General features: G+C 46.2%; 1 protein-coding gene across 6 annotated transcripts in view; it reads left to right on the top strand.

Annotated features, from left to right (window-relative positions):
• Window positions 1-25,054, top strand: part of APBA2 (amyloid beta precursor protein binding family A member 2) — a 246,059-nt gene that overhangs the window by 62,651 nt on the left and 158,354 nt on the right. The window lies entirely within an intron of this gene.

A 25,054-nucleotide genomic window follows, 5' to 3' on the forward strand; every position in this document is an offset into this window, starting at 1 on the left:
TATAGTGCATTGTCATAAATGTATCCACATTGTTTTACCTCACCTCTTATGAGATGGACTCCTGTTCTTCATTGTTGATGTAAGGCCAGTGGGAGGCTCTGGGCTTCTTGTTTATTGCTTGTCAGGATGAATTCCCTCTGTTAGTGCTTTCCCTGTAGAAAGCAAGGTGCTCTTTGCCCCTGAACAATGGGTAGATAGCTTTTGAGCAAATCTCTTCTGGCACAAAATGTATTGAACAAGTTTATTGTGGTCGTTGCTAAAGGCCCAAAGCTAGGTGCAGGATAAGCATAGCAAACAGTAGTCTCTGCTTCAGAGAGCTTCCAGTCTGCCATGTCAGCAGCAGGAAAGACTGGAATTGGACTTGTCTTCATTGGCCTCCCTTGGTCTCTGGTGGGTCTGAGGGCAGGCTCTGGGAATGAGTCTGGATCAGTCTCATGCCTGAAATTCCATCTCTGGAACATGCCCAAGTCCTTAGGTGGGTATGCATGCTCAGTCCATCCTCCCTGATGCATACTGCTGTTGTGGCTGGTACAAGTCCTAAAAGGCTAGCTGTAACGGGTGGCAGAGACAAGTGAGTGAGCCATAATGGCATGGGATAGATGTACTCAGAAATGTAAGAGAAAATGCACAGTTCATAGTCAATATATGTGATCACAGCTTGATCACAGCTTTCTGTCTACTTGGCCAGTTGCAGATTTTGTGCATTATGGCCATTTGTGTTCATTATGGAAGAAATGAGAAGAGGAGGAACTTGAAGTAGATAACATACCACCAACTCTCATTTTGGACTGGGAGCTTTTCCTGCTCATAAGGAGCAACTTGTGGGGGGAGGGGGGGAAAGGGGGGGAGTGCTTCTCAGAACAACAGACAGCTGGGCAACACTGATAGAGCAAAGCCAGCAAACCTCAGTGACCAGATTTGTCCTAGTATATAGCTGTGACTATCAGTGGTGACTGTATCATAGCACTGTTGCAATCAGCACTGTGGGAGCTGGTGCTGCCCCAGGTGTCATGAGGCTGCCTCAGGCATGGAGCTGCCATGCTGTTTATGGCTTGGGTCTTTCTGTGTTTGAGATGCAGATTTTGATTAAATGAAATTGTCTGATTCAACCCTGACAAAAGAGGAAGAGATGTTGGATAGCAGGAAGCATTTGGAGGATGGGGTGAGAGTGGCATCTGCCCAATTCATGGTAAATGTATTCCTTTTGGCTATATTTTGGTCTATGATGTGAAGTGTCCAAGGCGAGTTGTTCTGATTCCTTTTAGAATTCAGATACTTATTTAGCATGGTACATTTCCCACTGACATTTTCTTGATGAGTTGGCTGCTGCTTTTAGTGTGGGTGGATAGGACTTTGATATTTTATATTGGTTGCTACTTCAAGATCTCTGTAGTTTAATTGTTTTGGATGGGCTCAAATTCTTAAACAGATCACATGTCATCCAAGGTTTTTAGTGATTAAATTGCTTGCTTTGATGGAAGAGAAATATGGGAGATCCTTCAGTGAAGGAGAGTGATGAATTTAAAACAAGTAGATAATTCTTGATCTCTCAATGGTTTTGACCATAATTCATTTTGGATTGTTTAAAAACATTTTGCACAAAATCAAGAGAAATGAAAGCAGACTATATGTTGTTGCTATAGTCTGGGAGTGCCTGAATAGTTGAGGATTCTCAGGCTGAACCTGAACCTCAGGATTCAGTGGGGCTGCTGGGTACAAAGTTCAAACTCCTTGGTGAGAGAAGCCCTTTGGCCTCTCCTGCTGGAAGCATTTGATTTCCCAGCCCAGAAGACCTAGCAGGGTGGGAGATATGGGGTTTAAACGTCACAGCAGGTGATGCCATTTAGCTCCCCATGCCAGGCACAGAAGAGTTGGGTATGGAGGTTTAAACTCCTTGGGAGTTTGTAGGGGAAGCACCTTGGCTTCCTCTGCAGGGAAGGAACCAAGTTAGAAACCCAGCAGGTACCAACCATCAGCTGAGACCCAGGGCTGCCCCAGGTTGATTCCAGTTGTTGGGAATCAGCCCCAGACAGCCCATTGTGTTATCATACATTTAATTTAAGGCACATACAAGCCAGCCATGAAAATGTTATGTAAAACTTATATGTAGAACATGTAATGGCACCATAAATAGGGTATGGATGTAACACTGTTGTCATTTATGCTGTGATTAACATGCTAATAGCATCATATATCCAACATGTCCATGGCCATCTAAGCAATATTCAAATAAAGAAGAATAGCTACTAAGGCTGCTTTTCACAGCAGGAATAAAAGACATGCCTGTGGTCCTCCCTTGATTACCTGAATGTGGGTATGAGAGCGTTGTGAATTTTTTTTTCCAGCTAACATTAAAATAATTTCTTAATCAGGCTGGGGCATATCATAGTATCCTACTGTGAATGAAAAGAAAGGCATATGTAGGAAATGGGCAATAGAAGAAGTATTCTCATTATTCTTAACAGTAATAGATTTTACTAAAGCTTATATAATGCAAATTAGTAATATTGTAGTCTTAGTTGTACAGAATGAAAACCTCTGTATTGAAGTTTTGATTCTTTCTATCAGAATGTATTCATTAGACTTTTATAATATTTCTACTTGCACAAACTGTATCCTGCTTCCAGTTAATCTGCAGAGATGAGAGATTGAAAACATTGATCCACACATGAGAAAACATGTAACCTATGTACAGTATAGACCCTCAGAATAGAGCAACATACCTCAAACATGGGAGTGTGGGGTAATGATAAGGCATGAACCCAGCTACTGGTGTCAGACCCCAGAGGTTTTGATTAAGAGGTAAGAACATAGGAGATCTCTAAGGGTTAATGTGATTTGTGCACTGTGGCATTTTTGTACAGATCTCTGTAACTTTAATTATGCCTACAGGTCGTTGCAGTAACACTGAATATCGGAGCAGTTACAAATATCGAACATTTGCGGCTGCTGTAACTTTAACAGCTTAGTTCTGCCAGCCCCAAAATGTAGCATTGACATGCTATAGTGAGAGGCAAGAACTTGGTAAGGATGTTTTTTTTTAAGCCTTATGAATGTGCAGTATGTCACTGCTGGAATCTAATGAGCAGCTAATAGGTTTTCTAAAGATAATAAATGAATACAGTTACTACAGTTTATACAGCTGCTACCTGTAGGGGCTGAAGCGCTGACCATAGTGAGTTTTTTTCCTGTCATGAGTTTTAATAAAAGGATGTAGGGCTATGTGTGTGAAGTACGTTTTTGAAAAGCTGAACTTGAGTTTTTACGTGGGATCCCCATGCACAGCTTTGGTGGCTTGTCTATCAATGGTAACATTTTTGTCCAGCTGTGCTGAGTGTATCATCTTCCTTTTTTCTTATTTATCTTTTTTCTCATCATAACTTAAAGATTTTTCTTCTCTTCCCCAATCCACATTTCCCTACGTTTGTCACTAGTCCCTTTGTCTTGCTGATTTATGCCCTCGCTTCTAACACTTTTCTGTTTCATTTGTTTCCTCTCTCTCTTTCTCTCTCTTGCTCTTTCATTTGTGTTTCTTCGGGAAAATACTCTGCCCCATAGCAACCTATAGTAAATCTGGGTAAGAGGGTCAGGGCATACTCTCTTGTTCCATTCAAGTACAAGGTGTTAATTTGACCTGCATTTCAAAATTTTCAATTCAGTGACAACTAACTTGTTCAATTTGAAACTGAAAATTTGACCCCAGTCATAGTTTTCTCCTATAAACTACTGTGTTTTGGGCATTGTGTCATATCTATAAGGACTGTCTCTAAAGCAGGGGTTTTCAACCTTTTTTGGTTGAGGTATGCCAGCATCCAGTCCAGAAGCTGGGGGGGTCCCCCAGTGACAGATCGGGGGGGTCCCTTGTGGCGAAACTAGAAGTGCTGGTAGTGCTGGCCCACTCCTTCCTGCACTGTGGAGATTGTCCCCACAGCTGGAGGAGCTGGGCCTTCCCTGGGGCTGCAGAGGAGCTCTGCTGCCGGCTGTGTCTGGGGAGCAGTGGCCCCTGGTGCTGAGGACATTTCTGGAGAGGAGCTGGGCTGCGGCTTCCCAGAAACTTCGGGCGCCGCCCCTGGAGCACAGCTCGGGGTGGAGGCAGCAGGGCCGGCGTGGGACACTTACCGCTTGGGGCAGGCAGCAGCTTCTTGGTGAGGCGGGGACAGGGGCTGGGGCTGGGGCTGGGGCTGGGGTAGGGGCAGAGCTGGGCACTGCATGGGTTCTGCTGGCTCTGGGGAACTGCTGTGCTCCCCAGCCCCTTCGGGTAAGCTTCACCTTGAGCCCCGCCGGCTTCACCGTTAGGCAAAAGGGATTTGGCTGTTCTTCCCATTAACAAACAGCTGAGAAGGCCAAGAAGGTCTCAGAGACCATGGGCTGGCAGGGCAGGGCTGAGGCTCAGGATTTAAAGGAGAGATTGAGCTTTAAGATTAAGAAGAGGAATCTTGTGCTCGGGAAGAACTGGAGCCACTGAGCACAAAAGGCTCATTTCAGAGCAAGGGGAAGGTTCTCAGCTTTGGTGTGGAAACCGGAGGGAGGGGGGACTGGTAGGTTTGAACACAGGATTTGTGTAATTAGATAGCATGCCTGGCACTACAATGAGATGCTCACCAGCAATGTTCCCTCTAAGGTGTAGTGATCAAGGTTCCCTCTAAGAGGTGGGACCAAAGCAGTGTGCTCACGGATTGCTACACCTTAGAGGGAACATTGCCCCAAAGGTTGACAACCCCTGCTCTAAAGGAATAAAATGGTCTCTCTCCACCATTTGTCTAGGTTGTCTATTTAGTTCCAGTCACAAGCAGTTACCCTTTCTGGGCGCATCTACATGTTGCCGTACAGCCACAGCGCTGCGCTACATCATTGTATGTCATGCTACAGCAACGTATAGATCATGTGTCTACTTATGATTGCCAGCTACCGCTAGCTGGTAATCGCCGTAGCATCCACTGCCGTAGTGGCACGCTCCCTGGGTAAAGCACACCGCTACGGTGACTTAGTGGTGAAATTTAACCATGTGCCATATGAATGGTGCAGTAGCCACCCAAAGGAAGTACTAAAGCATAGCGATGTGTAGATGCACCTCTTTGTGTGTTATTGTGCTAGCATAGTTTCCAAGCAGATGAGACCTGTAGGCACTGCAATAATAAATTTAAGTTAAAGAAGTTTTCTCCTGCCATCTTGATTGGCAGTACATGGTGATAGAAATCTGCTCCTGCCATCTCGAACATTTTCCCTTTCTTTCCTTTTTCTTTGAAGCCTCTTCTGCTGAGCCATGATTACCCAGAGTTGCAAGCAGAACCTGGGGGAGAGTTTATTTCTTTCAGATGCTTGTTATGTTAACTTTATTCTTATTATGTTAACTTCACTCAAATTTTGCTGCCCTTTTCCCCTCTGCACCTCTTCATTGCAAAACAAATTGCCATGGGTGTGACTATGCACTGTTACCTCTCAATGTGGATTGCATAACTCCTCCAACTACCCATGTTCTATGCTCTGCTCTCCATTCAGGAACAGCATATGTCCTCAGTTAAGTATCTACATGAGATCTTTTCAGAATTTGGTCTGTGAGACATGAGAAAATATGAACTAGTTCTTTATTTTAGAAGTATACCACTCAGATCCCAAATATTAGAGTGCATCCCTTTGATGCACTGGGATTTATGTGAATGGCCTTTTATCATCTATTGACATAGGAATACAGTCATAAAAATTCCTTCTGTCAATAACAATGCCACATGCTGCACAGGCTAGTAAGTTTAATATTGCATGATATTTACAAATAGTCTCAGGCATTTTATTGGGAAGATCTCTTTCTGCATTTGCATTGAAATGTGTTACTACTTTGTATTTCTTGCTGAGGAATAAGGTTGTCATGTGCTTTGCCTCAGACTTGGGTAGTGGTTCTAACTAAGGAAAGGAAGAATGCGTCTTTTAAAAAGATGTTTCACATTATAGGAAATGGAGAATAGTAGGCTGATGCACAAGTTCATTTGAGAAGGTTTTTCAGCAATTTACAGGAAAATATTTAGAGTAAAGATTTGTGAAGCTTTAATTTCAGGAAGAGAATTAATATAATTTGTAAGCTTTGTTTGCTATTTTAGCTTTTCACTTCAAGTTTTAATTACAGCAACAACAATAAAACTAATTTGATTCTTTTCTGTGGGAAGTGAATGTATTTTCTCATGATTCCTAAAATATACATACAAAATTTATACGAGATTAATTAATACAAACGAACAGTAATCGTGCATCTTAAAATAGATGCTTATCCTCAGTGCAGGTGTCTCATACATGGGACAGTGAGGCATACAGACATTGGAAATCTGGCTGGTTCTTGTACCTTTAGTGCAGGGGTGGGCAAAATCCAGCCCGTGGGCAACGTGTGGCCCGCCAGGCTAGTTTATCCAGCCCACAGGGCCCCTAAAAAAATTAAAAAATTAATATTAATCTGCCTGTCATGCAGCCCTCAATGGCTTGCCAAAACTCAGTAAGCGGCCCTCCGCCCAAAATAATTGCCCGCCCCTGCTTTAGTGTATCTTCTTAAGAACATATGCCATTGTTCAAAACCATAATTATTATAAAGTGGGAGTAGTTAAAGATAGTGTCACAAAATTGTTTGGGGTGGGGCAGTAGGCTAGGGAGAAGAACACTTGCCCTTTAATAAATGCTGCGTATAAAATTAAGTTGTGGTATTGCTTGCCTCCACCAAAAAAGCCTCAACACCTGAGATCTCATTTTTTGGATAAGAAAGACAATAGCCTTTCAAATGGAAGGATTTGCTTTGATATCAGAACCCTTGATGGGTTCTACAGATCCTAAATCGTACATATTATAGCAATGCACTCTTATTGTGGTTACAAGGTCTGCTGGGAAAAGGGAATAAAACTTCTGGTAAAATAAGGCAAACAAATGGATACAAAACTTTGCACATAGGTCACAGTCAACCAGAATGATTTTATTTCTAAGTACTAAAATCACCACGATTCCTCTCTGAATAGGCACCCTCCTCTAAAAAGAGAGTTCATTCACGTTGCTCCTCAGTCTTGGGCTTCACTGCTGCAGTTTGTCAATTAACAGAGACCATCTGCTGGGGGCAAGCCCAGTTCTAGAAGTCTCGAACTTCTGAATTCTAGATCCAGCTCTGCACCAGTTGCTGTGTTCCTTAAATTAAGTTGTGTGTACTACTATTTGTTTTCCCATTTGAAAATTGGGAATGATACTGTATATTCCACTCAAACCCAGGAATTTATGGGGCTTAATTAGTAACGCTCTGAGTGCTCTGAGAGTCTAACCCTGTTTTCATTAAAGTTGTTGCAACCTTTTGGGTGACTCCGAAGGTACAGGATCAGTTTAAAAGTGGTATTGTTACTTGTGTTCAGGTACACAAATATCCAGTTATTATAATGTACCTTTTAATCACACCATTACCCCTCTTGAGCTATTAGCCAAAAATTTGATATCTTGTGGGTTGTTCCAGAAAGGAGGTGTTATTTGTAATGAAGTCAGGTGTGTTTCCAGATGCGAACAGATATTTTCTGTTTACTTACAAACAGACTCTTCGTGACCTCAGCAGGAATCAAAACACAAAAAAGTGGCTATGCTCAATTCCTCTGCACAGGAACAAAGTGTGGGCCTAGATTTGAACATGCAGCCTACCATTAAAAGGTCATTCTTCATACCCACAGAGTCCCATCTAGGTTTGCGTCACTATCTGGTGCTTTTAATCTGTTTTAACTGTAAACACTGAGGAGAGCTTCTTTGGAAGCTGTCGTAGTCTTTTGTTAGTTAATACATAGTTCATTCTTGGTTGAGGCAGCTGCTTTGCTGGGTGAGGAGGGGATTGTGTGGACCACTTCTGTTTCTTGGGTGTCCATTCTGAACTCCATTCTTACCTTCCAGTGTTCTGTGTTGTGAGGTTAATTTCTTTCACTTGCCTGCAGATCTCTGGTGATGGATTTGGTGATGGATTATGCTGCTGCTGCTGATGTTAATTTTTGCGTTTCTATTTGAAAATATATTTGGCTGGGCTATTTATCCTTTTTAAATTTGTGATGCATATTGTCATGTCTGCATTTGATATCTTATAAAAATGTTTTTCTCTAGTTGCTGCTGTTAGGAGAGAAATCCATTGTTAGCTTATGATCGTAGTCACAAGGGACAGCTCCTATTAATGCAGACAGTGAATTAATTTTCATTTTACACAGCAGGATCCTTTATCACATACCAACACTAACATTCAAAGAGATAAGAGGAGCTATAGTTCTGCTGGCCATGGAAGAGGGGGTACAGGTGAGATATGGAAAGAAGATTTTCAAAGGTACAAATGGCAGTTAATTCATCTGTCATTATGTCTCTGAAACTTTGCTCCTACATCTTCAAATATCAAACGCTTTCTGTTTATACAGTAAGCAAAGAGTTAAAACTAAAATTACAAAAATAAGTTAAAATCAAATAAGGGAAAGTTGAGTAGAAGTGGTGGCACAGGCCTTCTGGGCTGATCTGTAGATAGCCTGAGCCTGTGAGTTAGGGTGGATTTACTTCACTTTTGGGCTCACTCACTTGTAGCAGCTGCAAGGGGAAACTGCTCCTGCAGGCTGTGCTAATCTATGATTACCACTATCCCCTCCCCAGAGGTTCTTCTGGCATCCAGGGATGATATGGGTCTTCTCAACGCGCCTTTCCCCGAGCCATTCCCCCATGTTCACACCATATACATACCCCTTTCAAAAGGGTAGCATAGGAATCTCTACGGCTACCTGATGATTTGAACTACCTGATGATTTCACTTTATAGCAGGATAGTAGGCAGGTAATAAAGTTTTCTAGTTGCTTCAAGGCTACAAACTGTTTGAGTCTGTTTGAGTGTTCATTCTTCTAATTTGTGAAAAAAATTTCTCATGCCCTAAATAGCCACTGTCTAGCAAGTCAGAGCAGTCTCTGTTTTTAAGCAGCCTCACCTTTTTTTAAAAACTTAAACCTGCCTTTTCACAAAAATCTATGAATGTCTTCCACCTCCTATGAATATTTGCTTAGCTGAAATGTGTTTTACAGAAACCCAGGTTAAGTTTTTCTTTAGTATCATTATATTATAATAAATCTGAGTAATAAATCGTAGATACACTTCTCAGGGAAAAAAGATTTTTAGGTTTGGAAATATGGGCTTTTAATATTTTAAAATGAAGAGTGTTCATACAATTTTTAGGGATATTGTTAGATGCTTTGGATCCCAGCTGTTGTTTCGTAGATTTCATAGATGTCATAGGCATTAGGGCTGGAAGGGACCTCAGAAGATCATTGAGTCCAGCCGCCCACCCAAAGGGCAGGAAGAAAGCTGGGGTCATAGGATCCCAGCAAGATAAATATCCAATTTGCTCTTGAAGGTGTTTAGAGTAGGTGCTTGAACCACCTCCGACAGCAGGCTGTTCCAGACCTTGGGAGCTCAGACAGTAAAGAAATTCTTTCTTATGTCCAGCCTGAAACGGTCTTGGAGGAGTTTGTGACCGTTCGACCTTATCATCCCTTGATGTGCTCTGGTGAACAAACATTCCCCCAGATCCTGGTGGTCACCCCTGATAAACTTGTAGGTCGCCATCAGATCACCCCTGAGCCTGCGCTTTTCCAGGCTAAAGAGCCCCATGGCTCTCAGCCTGTTGTCGTAAGGTCTGTTTTCCTGACCTGATCATGCGCGTGGCTCTTCTCTGGACTTTCTCAAGCTTTTCCACATCCTTTTTGAATTGTGGTGCCCAAAACTGGACTCAGTACTCCAGCTGTGGCTTTTCAAGGAAAACAGCTCTTACGATGACAGGCTGAGAGCCATGGGACTCTTTAGCCTGGAAAAGCGCAGGCTCAGGGGTGATCTGATGGCCACCTATAAGTTTATCAGGGGTGAACACCAGGATCTGGGGGAACATCTGTTCACCAGAGCGCCCCAAGGGATGACGAGGTCGAATGGTCACAAACTCCTGCAAGACCGTTTCAGGCTGGACATAAGGAAGAATTTCTTTACTGTCCGAGCCCCCAAGGTCTGGAACAGTCTGCCAGCGGAGGTGGTTCAAGCACCTACATTGAACACCTTCAAGAGTAAATTGGCTGCTTATCTTGCTGGGATCCTATGACCCCAGCTGACTTCCTGCCCTTTGGGCAGGGGGCTGGACTCGATGATCTCCCGAGGTCCCTTCCAGCCCTAATGTCTATGAAATCTATGAAATCTATGTTGAACAAGTTGGTCAGCAGGAGTAAAGCTTAGTAGGTTCCCAACAATTTAGCTTAGACACAACTATTATTTTAACATGTTGTATACTTTGGATGTTAGAATTCCACAGCGGCACAAGGAAGGAAGATAATAAAGATAAGCAACAGATTATTAGGCTGCTTTTTGGTTGAGTTCTCTGGTCTTGTTAAATTTCACAAGTCAGTCATATTCACAGCATATTCTTTTTTGGCCAGAGAAAAGGTTGAAGTTATGAAGTTTCTGCAGAGATTATTATTAGCACTGCATACTGTATCAGTCGTACGTGGACCATGACTCTTGAGCTGCAGTTGGCTATCAAATAGAACATCTACAGCTCTCTCTGTTTTTATTTAAAGGTATACATTAGGAACATCTGTCTTGTAATCATGGATAATCTATCATACATGCTATCTGTTTGTTTCAGTGGTAATAATGTGCCACAGTTTTTCTTTTGAACTGGAGTGTGTTTGCCACAATTCACTTAGGGAGAGGTATGTTGTTGCTTGGTTAACACTGTCTGCTTATGAGTTCCAGAGCCAGTCCAGACAGTGTCACTGATCTAGATGATTGCTAGTGGTTGCGGGGACCTGGTGACCATCTATAAACTCACTGGGGGGGGACCAGAAGGGTTTGGGAGAGACCTTGCTTCCCCTAGCGCCTCCTGGCTAACAAGGAATAATGGCCATAAGTTGTTGGAGAGTAGGTTTAGATTAGACATCCGTAAGAACTACTTCACTGTCAGGGTGGCTAGGATCTGGAACCAACTTCCAAGGGAAGTGGTGCAGGCTTCTACCCTGGGGGTCTTTAAGAGAAGGCTTGATGCCTACCTGGCTGGAATCATTTGAGCCTAGTTTTTCTCCTGCCCAGGCAGGGGGTCGGACTTGAAGATCTACAAGGTCCCTTCCGACCTGAGTTCTATGATTCTAGTGCAAAAACAAATGTAGACAGATGCTTCCATGGGTGACTGGTGCCTCCTGAGTCTGGGAGGGCACCCGCAGAAGCCAGCAGGAGTATCGGTGGCAGGGATGGGCTGGTGAGCACAGGCAGAGGCCTCCAGCGGCATTGGCGGTGGGGATGGGGCCAGCGAGCACCCACAGAAGTCACTGGTGGGGACAGGGCTGGCGAGCACCCTCAGAAGCCGCTGGCGGTGGCAAAGATGGGGCTGGCGAGCACCCGCAGAAGCTGGTGGTGGTGATGGCAGTGGGGACAGCCCTGTCAGGGGGGCACATGCCCCTCCATGCCCCCCACCAGTCTCCTCTGGATGCTTCCAAAGGCAAGCACTCTAAAACAGCCAAGATGTTCCGAAAATTGGCCCTCAATGAAACATCAACTTCTAAGAAGTGCTTCATTTTTAAATGCTTCCAGGTATATGTGCACACTAAAGCACAGTGTGACAGAGGGCTTGCTCAGTCTTCAGGATCCCACAGTGCTGAGGTGTGAGGTTGGATTCTGGCAGGAAGAGCACCGGGCCTTCAGTCTCCTGGATCTGGCTGGGGTTGGGGACACTCTTAACTTGCCTCAGCAATCTTGAGAGCTCAAGAGCCCCATAAAGGACCAGGGTCAGAGATAACTATTCCTTGCATGACTCCTGAACTCTAGAACTGGGAGACCAAAGACCTAAGTTCACAAGAAATCACTCATTGGCTGTCCACCCCACTCCTTCCTTTACCCTACCACACAGAGCTGCTTGACCAAGCTAATCCCTGCTGCATCCGCTGGATGGAGACCATGCTGCTGCCTGCTATCTTTCAATGGCGCTCAAAATTGGAGTGGAATTTGGGATGCTTCCAATGTTACAACTGTCCGTAGCTTTACTCAGTACTCTCCATCACTTCCCAAGAAAATGTTTGACTTGTATGAATTCATCCTAAAGTCAAAACAAGTGTCCTGCATAAGAATAAAAGTAATAATTCCATCTGCTGAGCCAGCACAGTATTTGTGATCCCAGAAATACTTCCTCATTTCCACAATGGTGAAGTAACAATTTGCTGAAGACAAAGGGCAGGGTAGAGTTCCTATGGCTGTGATGGTCTAGGACATGTCCAAAAAGCCAAGATTTTTTGTGATGTCTTTTATTGGACCAGGGCTAGGGACAGAAGTTACACATAAACCGGTTTAAGTGATCAGAAACTGGTTTAAACCTGTATCAAAATAAGTTCAGTGCACTTAAACCACTTCCAAAATGGTCGAAACCAGTTTAAGATAAACCTGGTTGAATGTAATATCAGACTTAACTGATCTAGGTCAAACCGGTTTATGGAACTTCTGTCCCAGACCCCTTCCCAGTGCAAGTTAACTCACAGTCCCATAGCATCCCAGCATGCTTTCCAGCCCTGGGCTGGGCTAGGCTGTGCTGTCTGCTCCAGAAAGCAGGGTTGGCTCTGCCCCCCTGCTTCCTAGCTGGACCAATGATAGTGTTTCAGCTGCCTGAGAAGAGGGTGGGTGTGGGAAATCTGGCTCTAGGCTGCAGTGGAGTCTGTCTGCCTGGGTGAAGCAGTCCCTACCAGGCTTTTCCACCACTTGCCACTGAAGCAGAGGAAGAGGGGTGGTCAGACCCTGGCCCAGGCAGGCAGAACGATGCAGATGGGGAGAGAGGGCTTTAAGCCCCCTCCCCCCACAGCTAGGACTTCAGCCAAGGTCTGCCTGGCAATGGAGCAGCAGCTCCTGCCAGGCTTTCCTCTGCTCCCCTGTTGAGCGAGGGTAGGGGCATTGACAGATGCCAACCATGCTGAAGCAAAGGGGGGTGGGGAGAAGAGGGGGTTTAAAGCCCCGTTCCCTGCAAGGGACCCCCACCTGGTGACTGCCTGGCAGAGGCAAAGCAGCTCCTACCTGTCTTTTCCCATGCTCCCCACTCAAGTGAAGGGGTGGGGGACATGGCCAGATGCTGGCCAGGGCATCTGGGCACCTCCCCCCCAACTCAAGCGGGGAGCAAGGGAAAAGCCAGGCAGGAGGTACTTCATCCCTGCCAGGCAGTCCCCAGCTGGAGGTCTCTTGCAGGGAAGGAAGTCAGCATAGCATAAAGTCCATTTCTTGTCTTTGTGTCAAAAGATTATAGTCAGCTATAAAGATAGATATTCCTACACACAGATTATAGTAATGCATGCATGCACACATACCCACACTGCCTTTCAGAGATGCTAGTTGGCACATGTCATAAGTTTGTCAGGGGGGCACAGAAGGGAATTGGTGAGTATTTATTCACCAAGGCGCCCCCGGGGGTTACAAGAAATAATGGCCACAAGCTAGAAAAGAGCAGATTTAGATTGGATATTAGGAGGAACTTCTTCACAGTTCGAGTGGCCAAGGTCTGGAACGGGCTCCCAAGGGAGGTGGTGCTCTCCCCTACCCTGGGGGTATTCAAGAGAAGGTTGGATGTGTATCTAGCTGGGGTAATGTAGGCCCAGCACTCTTTCCTGCTTATGCAGGGGGTCGGACTCGATAATCTATTGAGGTCCCTTCCGACCCTAGCATCTATGAATCTATGAATCTATGTATAACAGACCCATGGGCACTTTTACATATGTTCCAAAGGTGGAAGGGGGCAGCGCTTTAATTAGAGCAGCTCTGAGAGCTTCTTTAATTAAATCGCCACTATGTCTTATGTATCAGTGTCTCTGCACTTAAAAATGGCAGTTGGGGCACTTGAACTTGCGCTGTTTGAATTTTAGCTCACGTACTCCCGCCACCATTTTTAAGGAGGCTGCTGGAGAATGGTAGTTGTCATGCACCAGCAGACTCGATTAACGGAGTCTGCTCTGGTGCACTGGAATTGCTGTGCATTGGAGCAGCCTCCATGCTCATGTGTAGGTGCCCTATGTTTTTCCAGCATGAGTACTATGAAGCTGGATGAAATGGAAAAAAGGAAAATACAATACTGCTTCACCCAGGCAGACAGACTCCACTGCAGCCTAGAGCCAGATTTCCCACACCCACCCTCTTCTCAGGCAGCTGAAACACTATCATTGGTCCAGCTAGGAAGCAGGGGGGCAGAGCCAACCCTGCTTTCTGGAGCAGACAGCACAGCCTAGCCCAGCCCAGGGCTGGAAAGCATGCTGGGATGCTATGGGACTGTGAGTTAACTTGCACTGGGAAGGGGTCTGGGACAGAAGTTCCATAAACCGGTTTGACCTAGATCAGTTAAGTCTGATATTACATTCAACCAGGTTTATCTTAAACTGGTTTCGACCATTTTGGAAGTGGTTTAAGTGCACTGAACTTATTTTGATACAGGTTTAAACCAGTTTCTGATCACTTAAACCGGTTTATGTGTAACTTCTGTCCCTAGCCCTGGTCCAATAAAAGACATCACAAAAAATCTTGGCTTTTTGGACATGTCCTAGACCATCACAGCCATAGGAACTCTACCCTGCCCTTTGTCTTCAGCAAATTGTTATTTCCTCATTGTGGCTGAACTTCACATTCCTTTTTCTTGTTTGTTTTTTATTGTAAGCAGAAGGCAGGGTAGAGTTGCACTGTATAGACCGATAGTTCTCAATGTTGGTAGACCTAAGGTATCCTTTGTTAGGCTCAAGGAACCTCTTGGAAAAATAGTTTTCACTCATTTCTTGATTACAGAAAAAGAATAGAGCAATTCTTCTGTTGTAGAGCACTCAGAAAAACCACAACAGGTCAGAATATATTTAGTATTATGGCTTGTTATTTGCAGTCTCTAGATTTATCCTGTGAATCATGTTTACACATCTAACAGTGCTAACATTGTGTGGCACCCTGCACTCACCTTAAAAGGATCTCAAGATATCCCAGGGTACCACAGCACCCTAGCTGAGAATCCCTGTTATAGACTAATTCAGAGAAGCATAAGCTTGTGTACAATACCAACAAGGACAACAGAATCCTTCTTGTTGACACCTACAGCCCCCCAGCTTGAATACCCTGGACATATCATAAATGACTTCCAATCCTTCCTGGAAAATGGCAACCATCTTAAGGCAACCATGGGGGATAGGTCTGTCCTGGCTTACAGACAGCTCCTCAAACTCAAACAATGTCTGTCCAGCAACAAACTACCTAACGCCTATTTTCTCTAAGGCACCAGGCCTTGCAACAGACCCAGATGCTAGCTGTGCCCCCTCATCAACACAGACCACATCATCACTGGATTAGACAACATAGATTATAACACCTAGGATTCATTTACCTGCTCCTCTACCAACATGGTACATGCAGTCAGTGCTACAGTTCCCCTTTGCTGCATTGGACAGATGGTATAATCCAGGAGTGGGCAGTTATTTTTGGTGGAGGGCTGCTTACCCACTTTTGGCAGGCCGTCGGCCGCATGGGTAGCCCTGCCCCTTGACAGGTGCCCGACCCCTTGACAGGTGCCCCACACCCTGGTCACTATCTTGGGACCAGTGTCCCAATGTCCTGGGACCAATGTCCCACGGCCAGCACCAGTGAGGCCCAGAGTGGGGCACAGGCCAGCAGGGGTCTGGACTGGGCTGCACCAGCAGGGAGAGAGGAGCTGACCCGGCTCCATAGAGCGCCTGCCAGCTGGGACCCTGCGCTCCTGCCACCCTGCTCTGGGCCTTGCCGGCACTGGCCCCAGGATACCGGTGTGGGTTCCACACTCCCACTGGCTTCCTGCACACTCACACCCAGTGCCCCCCAGCCCCGCGGTACAGGTGGGGAGCAGCACACAGCCCCAACCCCCTGCTCGCCAGCAGGGAAGAAGCTGGTGCTGAGCACAGGGAAAAGTGGCCCCTCGCCTGTCCTACGGCCAGCGCTTCCCGCTGCAGGTGCTCGCAGCCTATGCGGGGCTGTCTGGAGCAGGCACAGGCAGCCCCAGGCAGGCTGCAGGTGGCTGCATCGTGTGGCACTGGCCATGGGGTGGGCAAGGGGCCACTTTTCCCCATATTCAGCACCAGCTTGTATCCCACCCCCGCTGCCAGCTGTGGCAGTGGGGCCGAGTTACACTGTGGTGCTGAGTGGGGTGGGGGAAGCAGCCCCTCCCTGCCCCATGCCTGGTGCTCTGCCCTGCAGGCACTTGCAGCTGGCCTGGGGCTGCCTGTGCCTGCTCTGGACAGCTCCGTGTAGACTGTGAGCACCTGCAGGGTGGAATGCCAGCCATGGGGTGAGCCAGGGGCCACTTGTCTCCATACAGGGAAGGAGCCCAGGGAAAAGCTGAGCGCGGGGGGGAAAGCGGCCTCTCCCTCGCTCCATGCCCAGTGCCCTGCACTGCAGGTGCTTGCAGCCCGCACAGGGCTCTCTGGAGCGGGCGCAGGCAGCCCCAAGTGGGCTGCAAGCAGCTGCAGTACAGGGCATTGGGTGTGAGGTAGGGAGGGGCCGCTCCCCCTCTGTGCTCCTTCCTTGCCCAGGGTCCCCCCCTGCACTTACCTGCAGTTCCTGTGCCAGGGCAGCCATGTGGTCCCAGCCCAGAAACCCCAGGTGGGGGGGTGGGGTGGGGCGGGGCAGGGCTGGGCAACCCTGCTGTTGTTGGAGCCCTCTGGGCTTCCCCTAGGTCCTACTGCCCATGGTTCCCGTCACTTTTGATATTAATTTTCTACATTTTTTTTAGGGGCCCCATGGGCCAGATAGAATGGCCTCGTGGGCTGGATGTGGCCCGCAGGCCATATTTTGCCCACCCCGGTATAATCCCTCCAGGAAAGAATGAATAGAGACTGATCAGACATTGAACCCAGAAATAAACAGATCCTGTGGCAGAACACTTTTAAATTTCCTGAACATTCCTCTGCTGACATTCAGCTAGTTGTTCTTGTACAGAGAAATTTTTAAAACCAGCATGAGTGTAAGGTGGAACAAAAAATCATCCACAGATTGGTCTAAACAGAGACTATGGATTGTTATCCCATTACATAGATTAGTTTTTAAAAACCCTATCTCCCTATGAGTTTAGTGCCTTGTTTCTCCCTTCAGTCTATTTTTTGCCTCTCAGAAGTGCGCCTTCTCCTTTATTCCCCCCTTCCCTATCCTTTGTATTTAAATCATTCTATTAGAATGCCTGCTCCCTGCAAGTCCTTTCATAGTATTTAACAAAGTAAGCTGTTGCTTACAAAAGCTTATATATCTCTAAAATAGTCTATAAGATGCAACTCTTCCCTGCCTTCTACCCTCTGCACAACTATTTTAAAGGAAGAGAATGCAGGGGCAAGATAGGATAGGAGTAGGGTAGGGGGGGCAGGGTGAGAGCTGGGGGGAAGCATACTCTGAAATCGCCAATCCAATCAGAGTTTTATAGACTAAATAAATACTGGAAGCATAATTTATTTTAATGGACATATTAAGTTTTCACCATCTGTTCTGCCCTTATTACAAATGCCAGAAGAACATATTTTAGTTAAATCAGTAAAAAGACATTATTAATGCACTTATATGTTTTTTCTATACTGAAGTTCCTGCAGTGTTCTCATGCTGCCTACACAATTCACAAAGCAAGCTACTCACGTCTGAATTTGAAGTTCTTGATGTCATGCATGTTTTCCATTTCAGTGGAAAAGGATTTCTTTATTTATGATAATACATGTTTTTAAAGAAAAATATACTCTGCGTAATTTAAATCCCTTTGTTTTTGGTAATAGCATCTCACGTATATCTCTAATGTGGAAGGACGTAATTGCACTGTGTTCATTTTTAATAGGGATGGCATAGTTGATATTTGGTGTTTTAAGAGTAAATTAAACTTTCTTTAAACAGCTTACTGTTTTTGGTCAAAGCATGAACATGCCCATGAATAATTTTTATATCTTTGACTAACGTTTCTGCATTTTTGTTTACTAGTAAAACGTGGAAAAAAATCTTCCAGATTTAAAATTTACAGTTTTAGACACTAAGCCTGCAGGCACTTGTATGTGTGGTAGGATTTCATTAAGAATTTTACTGTGGAAATTTGGATACATATGTAGCTAAAATGTTGGACAAATAAATACAGCATATGCATAAGATGATCTTAAGTGCCTTGCTATATCAGCCACTTCATAAAGATAGTGGCGTTTTTTAGACACATGCTTGATTCAGGTTGTCGATATAGTGGAGTGGAAGGCATCATGGACTGAGACTTGGGTAATGTCTACACTGATAGGTAAAGCTAACCTTAAGGTTTTCCTGACCATCTACCCTCAGCCTTGATCAGGGAAGCTCTGCTGAATTACTGGCTATGAGGTCAGCCACCACTTACCTGCTAGCCTACCCCTTTTCACAATGGGCCTATCTACATAAGACCCTGACTGTGCAGTAGCATTGCGTGGCAAAACCCATAACGCAATGCTACTGTGCAGTAGTATTAGGCTACAGTTTAGCTGGAACCCAAAAAAGGCAGTGCTACTGGGCAGTAACTTGGGTTACTGAGCATTTATTTAGTACTTGTATAAATGTAAAAATACTAAATAAATGTGCAGTAACCACTGCACAGTAGCGTCTTGTGTAGATACACAGGTATCTCGTGTAGATAGCACACTATGTTTGGAACTTAACTTGGGTATGCAGTTCTTGAGGACAGGAAGTTTGCCAACAGCAATTCCAGTTCTCTGTCCTTGACTTCTAGCTCTTCTGAACCTCACTTTCTCTAGTTTCTGTAAGTAAACAAGTCTACAAGGAGAGGTAAGTAGTCTGCAGAATTTATCTGCAAAGGTACATTTTGATGCATGCTCAAAAATAAGCTAAATGTGGATAGCTTTGATTTTAGGCTACAAAGTAAGATAAAGCTGACAGGAGCTGGGGTAGTAGAACCCAGGGTGTGGGTGTGTACAGGCAGAGGCAGAGTGGCTCTGTGCAGGGGGTGGGGCACCTTTCAAGGAGCAGAGCTACCTATGCAGCCCTTGATAGGTTGCCAAAACTCGGTAAGTGGCCCTCTGCCTGAAATAATTGCCCACCCCGGCTGTACATGAATGCACGGAGCCTGGGAAACAAGCAGGAAGAATTGGAAGTCCTTGCGGTCATGGAACTGTGACATGATCAGAATAACAGAGATTTGGTGGGAATGCACAGGACTGGAGCACTGTCATGGATGGGTATACACTGTTCAGGAAGGACAGGCAGAGGAGAAGAGGAGGAGGAGTTGCATTTTATGTAAAAGAGCCAGATGATTGCTCAGAGCTCCAGTATGAACCTAGAGATAGGCCTGTCAAAAGTCTCTGGGTTAGGGGCAGAGGAGAGATCAATAAGTATGGTGTCATGGTGGGGATCTGCTTTAGACCACCAGACCAGGAGGAAGTGGCGAATGAGGGTTTCTTGAAACAGCCAGAAGTTTCCTGATTACAGGCCCTGGTTCTCATGGGGGACTTCAATCACCCTGACACCTGCTGCAAGAGCAATACAGCAGTGCTCAGGGAATCTATGAAGTTTTTGGAAAGTGTGTCACAGGCCAGCTGGGTACTGTGAGTGTATCAATTTAGTTGCAGGCTGACTGGGTGCTGCAACTGTATTAGCCACTGAGCTGTTTGGTTCGGGATCGAGGAGGCAGAGTTGGGAATAAGGCAATGGTAAATTTATTATAGCTTACATACAAAAGTTAACAGAAAGATAAATGTGATAAGCAGATAATGCAGTATTAAAGAGCTAATAGTAAATAATAACAACAGATAGATCAATCTGTCGCAGGCAGCTGGGCACTGCGAGGGTATCAGCCACTGGGCTGTTTAAAACAACAGATAGATAGACATGGGTTGGCAACTTATCGATAGTCCCTCAATGCCAGGTGTGTGCCCTGTGATTCCAGCGAAGTCAGGCATCCCCAATTGACACTGTCGGAGGGATTACGGGGGAAGGTCCCTTGATCAGGATCCGATCCTCACTCACACCGGGAGTCCTGGGTCCGGGTGTGGAACAGCAATGACCGTTCTGTTCCCTCCTTTCTGCTGGTCCCTTAATGACTGACCTTTGCCACCCAAAGACCCTCCCTTTGCCCCCAGCAGTACTCCTTTCAACAAGGGGTTTTACCATCTTGGAAACAGAAAAATACCAAATTATATTCTAAAAAGCAAACTTCTACATCATTCATTAATTTGATTTCAAAAAATATTTTTGTATTGATTTACATGCATTTGTGTAGTGTACATAGAGGTGATTGCACAATAGCTTAAAATGAAATGTTATTCTTGTGTATCGTGGGGGGGTGCATATAGGTTTGTGTGGGCAGTGGGTGTATGGGTATGTGCGTATGGGTGGGTATGGGGTTTGTGGGGGGCTGTATATGGGAGAGGGTGGTTGGAGTGTATGGGGGTGTGCATGTGTGGCAGTGTGAGGTGGGGGTTGTGGGTGTATGTGTATGGTGGGGTATGCATGTAGGACTCACCCTATGAACACACACACTCTCACACATGCTCTACCCCTGCCTACACATACACACAGTGCCCCTGCCTGCACACATAGACACTCTGCCCCTGCCTGTGCATGCGCACGTGCATGCGCGCGCGCACACACACACACACACACACACACTGGGGTGGCCTTGTGCTCCCCAGTCCAATGATGTAGCCGGGAGCCATATGGTGTCAGAGCAGGGCAGGGGCAGGAAGAGAGTGAAATGGCTAGAGGTGGGCGGGGCTGAGCTGTTCACTTTTTCTGAGGGCTCCCCCTGGGTCCTACTACCCCTGGCTCTTGTCGTCTTTGACAGGCAGCCAGGAGCAAATAAATATTCATTTACTAATTTTTTTAGGGGCCCCACAAGGTTGGATAGAATGGCCTGGTGGGCCACATTCAGCCTGCGGGCCATATTTTGATGGCACTAGTAGATGGCAGTTGTGACCAAAAGATGATTGAGTCCAGGATCCTTAGGAAAGGAAGGATGGAGAGCAGCAGAGTAAGGACCCTGGACTTCAGAAAAGCAGACTTTAATTCAATCAGGGAACTGATGGGCAGGATCCCCTGGGAAGCCAGTCTGAGGGTGAGAGGTATCTTCATTGCCTTTTTCACCTCCCGGGCAAAGTCAGCTCCCAGACTACTGCACCAGGCATCACAGTTTGGAGAGGAGGTGGGCAGCCAACAGTGGTAAAAGAACAGCTTAGGGACTATTTAGAAAAGCTGAACATATACAAGTCCATGGGGCTGGATGGGATAAACCCTAGATGCTGAGGGAGTTGGCTGATGTGATTTCAGGGCCACTGGCCATCATCTGGCAAGCCATACAAGGACAGGCTGAAGATCTGGGACTCTTCAGCCTGAAGAAAAGAAGGCTGAGAGGGGCCTGGTAACAGCTTACTGATACACTAGGGGAGTATATCAAGGGCTCGGTGAGCAACTGCTCACCAGGGCACCTGAGGGGAAAACTAAGAGTAATGGCCACAAACTCCTAGAAGACCAGTTCAGGCTCATCATTAGGAAAAAATTCTTCACAGTCAGGGTATCCAGACTGTGGAATAAGCTCCCTCCAGAGGTGGTTCGATCACCTACCCTGGAAGTCTTTAAGAGGAGACTAGACAGTCACCTTGCTGGGGTCACCTGACCCCTGGTTATCTTTCCTGCTTGGTGCAGGGGGCCGGACTCAGTGATCTTCCAAGGTCCCTTCTGGCCTTACAATCTATGAATCTTTGAAAACTCATGGTGATCAGGAGAGATCCCAGGTGATTGGAAAGGGGCAAACATAATACCCATATTTAAAAAAGGGAAAATGGAGGATCTAGAGAACTACAGACAGGTAAGCCTCACCTCAGCCCCTGGAAAAATCATGGAGCAGGTCCTCAAGGAATCCATTTCTAAGCACTTGGAGGAGAAGAAGGTGATTAGGAACAGTCAGCATGGATTCACCAAGAGCAAGTCATGCCTAACTAACCTGATTGCCTTCTATAATTAGATGTCTGGCTCTGTGGATGTAGGGAGACCAGTGGATGCGGTATACCTTGATTTTAGCAAGGCTTTTGATACAGTTTCCCACAACCTCCTCGCAGGCAAGCTAAGGAAGTATGGGCTGGATGAATGGACGGTAAGGTGGATAGAAAACTGGCTGGAGCATCCGGATCAGAGGGTGGTAATCAATGGTTTGATTCATAGATTCACAGATGTTAGGTTCAGAATGGACCTCAGTAGGTCATCAAGTCTGACCCCCTGCCCTGGGCAGGAAAGAGTGCTGTGGTTATGTGACCCCAACTAGGTGCTTTTCCAGTCACCGCTTGAAGACCCCCAAGGGAGAGTACCACCTCCCTTGGAAGCCCATTCCAGATTCTGGCAACCCTTATTGTGAAGAAGTTCTTTTTCATGTCCGACGTCAATCTGATCTGTCAATTTGTGGCCATTGTTTCTAGTTACTCCAGGGGGTGCACTAGTAAATAGAGCAGGGGTGGGCAAAATGTGGCCTGCGGGCCAGATGCAGCCTCCCAAGCCATTCTATCCGGCCCACGGGGGCCCTAAAAATTTAAAAAATGAACATTAATCTGTCCTGGGCTGCATGTCATGCGGCCCTGGATGACTTGCCAAAACTCAGTAAGTGACCCTCTGTTCAAAATAATTACCCACCCCTGAGGTAGAGCATCTCCTATTCCATACTGCCTCCCCCTGATGAATTTATAGGCAGCCACAAGATCACCTCTCAGCCTTCTCTTGTGAAGACTGAAGAGATCTAGGTCTCTCAGTCTCTCCTTGTAGGGCCTTGCCTGCAGGCCTCTGACCATATGAGTGGGCCTCCTCCGAGCCCTCTCAAGATTCTCTGCATCCCTCTTGAAGCTCGGCACCCAAAACTGGACGCAGCACTCCAACTGCAGCCTGACCACTGCCACATAGAGGGGAAGCATCACATCCCTGGACCTGTTCATCATGCACCTGCTAATGCATGATAAAGTGCGGTTAGCCTCGTTGATCCCTTTGTCACATTGACAACTTATGTTCATCTTGGAGTCAACTATGACTCCAAGATCCCTTTCTGCTGGTGTGCTGCTGAGGTCATCCCCAGCTTGTAAGTGTGTTTGTGGTTCTTTTTGCCCAGGTGCAGCACTTTGCACTTGTCTTTGTTGAACTGAATCCTATTTCATTCTGCCCATTTTCCCAACCTGTCCTGATCTGCCTAGATCCATTCCCTACCCTCTGGTGTGTTAACTTTGCTCTATAACTTGGTATCATCTGTGAACTTGGACAGGGTGCTCTCCACGTCCTTGTCTAAGTCACTGATGAAGACATTGCATAGCACTGGTCCAAGGACTGAGCCTTGCAGGACTCCACTGCCCACATCTTTCCAGGTCAATATCAACTCATCCAACACCACTCTCTAGATGTGACCCCTAAGCCAGTTTGCCACCCACCTGACCATGTAATCATCTGCGTCACAGCCTGTCAGTTTATTTACAAGAACAGAATGAGATACCATATCAAAGACCTTCTTAAAGTCTAGGTTAATGACAGCTACCTTGACTCCTGGGTCTAAGCATTTTTTGACCTGGTCATAAAAAGAAACAAGGTTAGTCAGGCAGGATCTACCTGCAGTGAATACGTGCTGATTTCCTTTTAGCATTATTTCCTGTGCTGGGCTCCCACAAATGTGATTCGTAATAATTTATTCCAGAGTTTTCCCAAGTATAGAGGTGAGACTGTAACTGGCCTATAGTTTCATGGTTCCTTGCTTCTCCCCTTCTTGAAAACAGGGAGCACATTGACCCTTTTCCAGTCCTCTGGGACCTGACTGGAGCACCAGGAGTGCTTGAACAGCCGTGCCAGCAGCTCTGCTATGACACTGGCCAATTCCTTCAGCACCCTTGGATGAAGTTCATCTGGGCCTGCTGATTTGAACACATCCATCTCCTCCAAGTGCCCCTTCACTAAATCTGCACTAACAGTTGGTGGGCTGGTGTTCGTTCTTTGTCTGTCTATGATCCAATTGGGAGATTTGTCTTGGTCTGTGTCTAGGAATACAGATGCAAAGAATTTGTTGATGAGCTCAGCTTTGTCCCCCCTCTCTGTCACCAATTGCCCTAGTTTGTCCTGTAGGGGTCCTGTGCTACCCTGTGCCTTCCTTTTGCTCCCTATATACCTGAAGAAGGACTTCTTGTCCTTAATTTTTGTCACCAGCCTAAATTCTAATCTTGCTTTGGCCTTCCTAACTGATTCCCTGCAAGTGCGGGCCAGGGAGGTATACTCTTCCTTGGTAGCTACCCACCATTTCCACAGCCTGTATACTTATTTCTTTGCCTTTAGGCTTTCCTGGACTTCCCAGTTCAGCCAAGAGGGTTTCTTGGCCCCTTTGCCCCCTTTTATGTGCAATGGAATTGTCTCCTTCTGCGCCTATAGGATTGCTCCCTTCCTTCCTGGACCTCCTTTTCGCCAGTGCTCTTGAATGATAGAAGTAGGGTTGGAAGGGACCTTGTAGATCTTCAAGTCCGACCCCCCGCCTGGGCGGGAGAAAAACTGGACTCAAATGAGTCCAGCCAGGTAGGCATCAAGCCTCTTCTTAAAGACCCCCAGGGTAGGAGCCAGCACCACTTCCCTTGGAAGTTGGTTCCAGCTTCTAGCCGCCCTAACTGGGAAGTAGTTCTTGCGGATGTCTAATCTAAACCTACTCTCCAATAATTTGTGTCCATTATTCCTTGTTATGCCAGGGGGCGCTAGGGGAAACAGTGCCTCCCCCAAACCCTTCTGGTCTCTCCTAGTGAGTTTATAGACAGTCACCAGGTCCCCCCTCAGCCTTCTCTTGTGAAGGCTGAATAGGTTTAGGTCCCACAGTCTTTCATTGTAGGGTCTGCCCTGTTGTCCCCAGATCATGCGGATGGCCCTCCTCTGGACCCTTTCAAAGTTGTCCACATCCCTCCTGAAGTGGGGCGCACAGAACTGGACACAGTACTCCAGCTGTGGCCTGACCAGTGTCGCATAGAGTGGGAGGATCACCTCCTTGGCTGTATTTGAGATGCGCCTGTGGATGCACAACAAAGTGTGGTTAGCC

The sequence above is a fragment of the Crocodylus siamensis genome, chromosome 15, assembly GCF_052110815.1.
Source record: "Crocodylus siamensis isolate JL-2025a chromosome 15, ASM5211081v1, whole genome shotgun sequence".
In the NCBI taxonomy this organism is placed as follows: domain Eukaryota; kingdom Metazoa; phylum Chordata; order Crocodylia; family Crocodylidae; genus Crocodylus; species Crocodylus siamensis.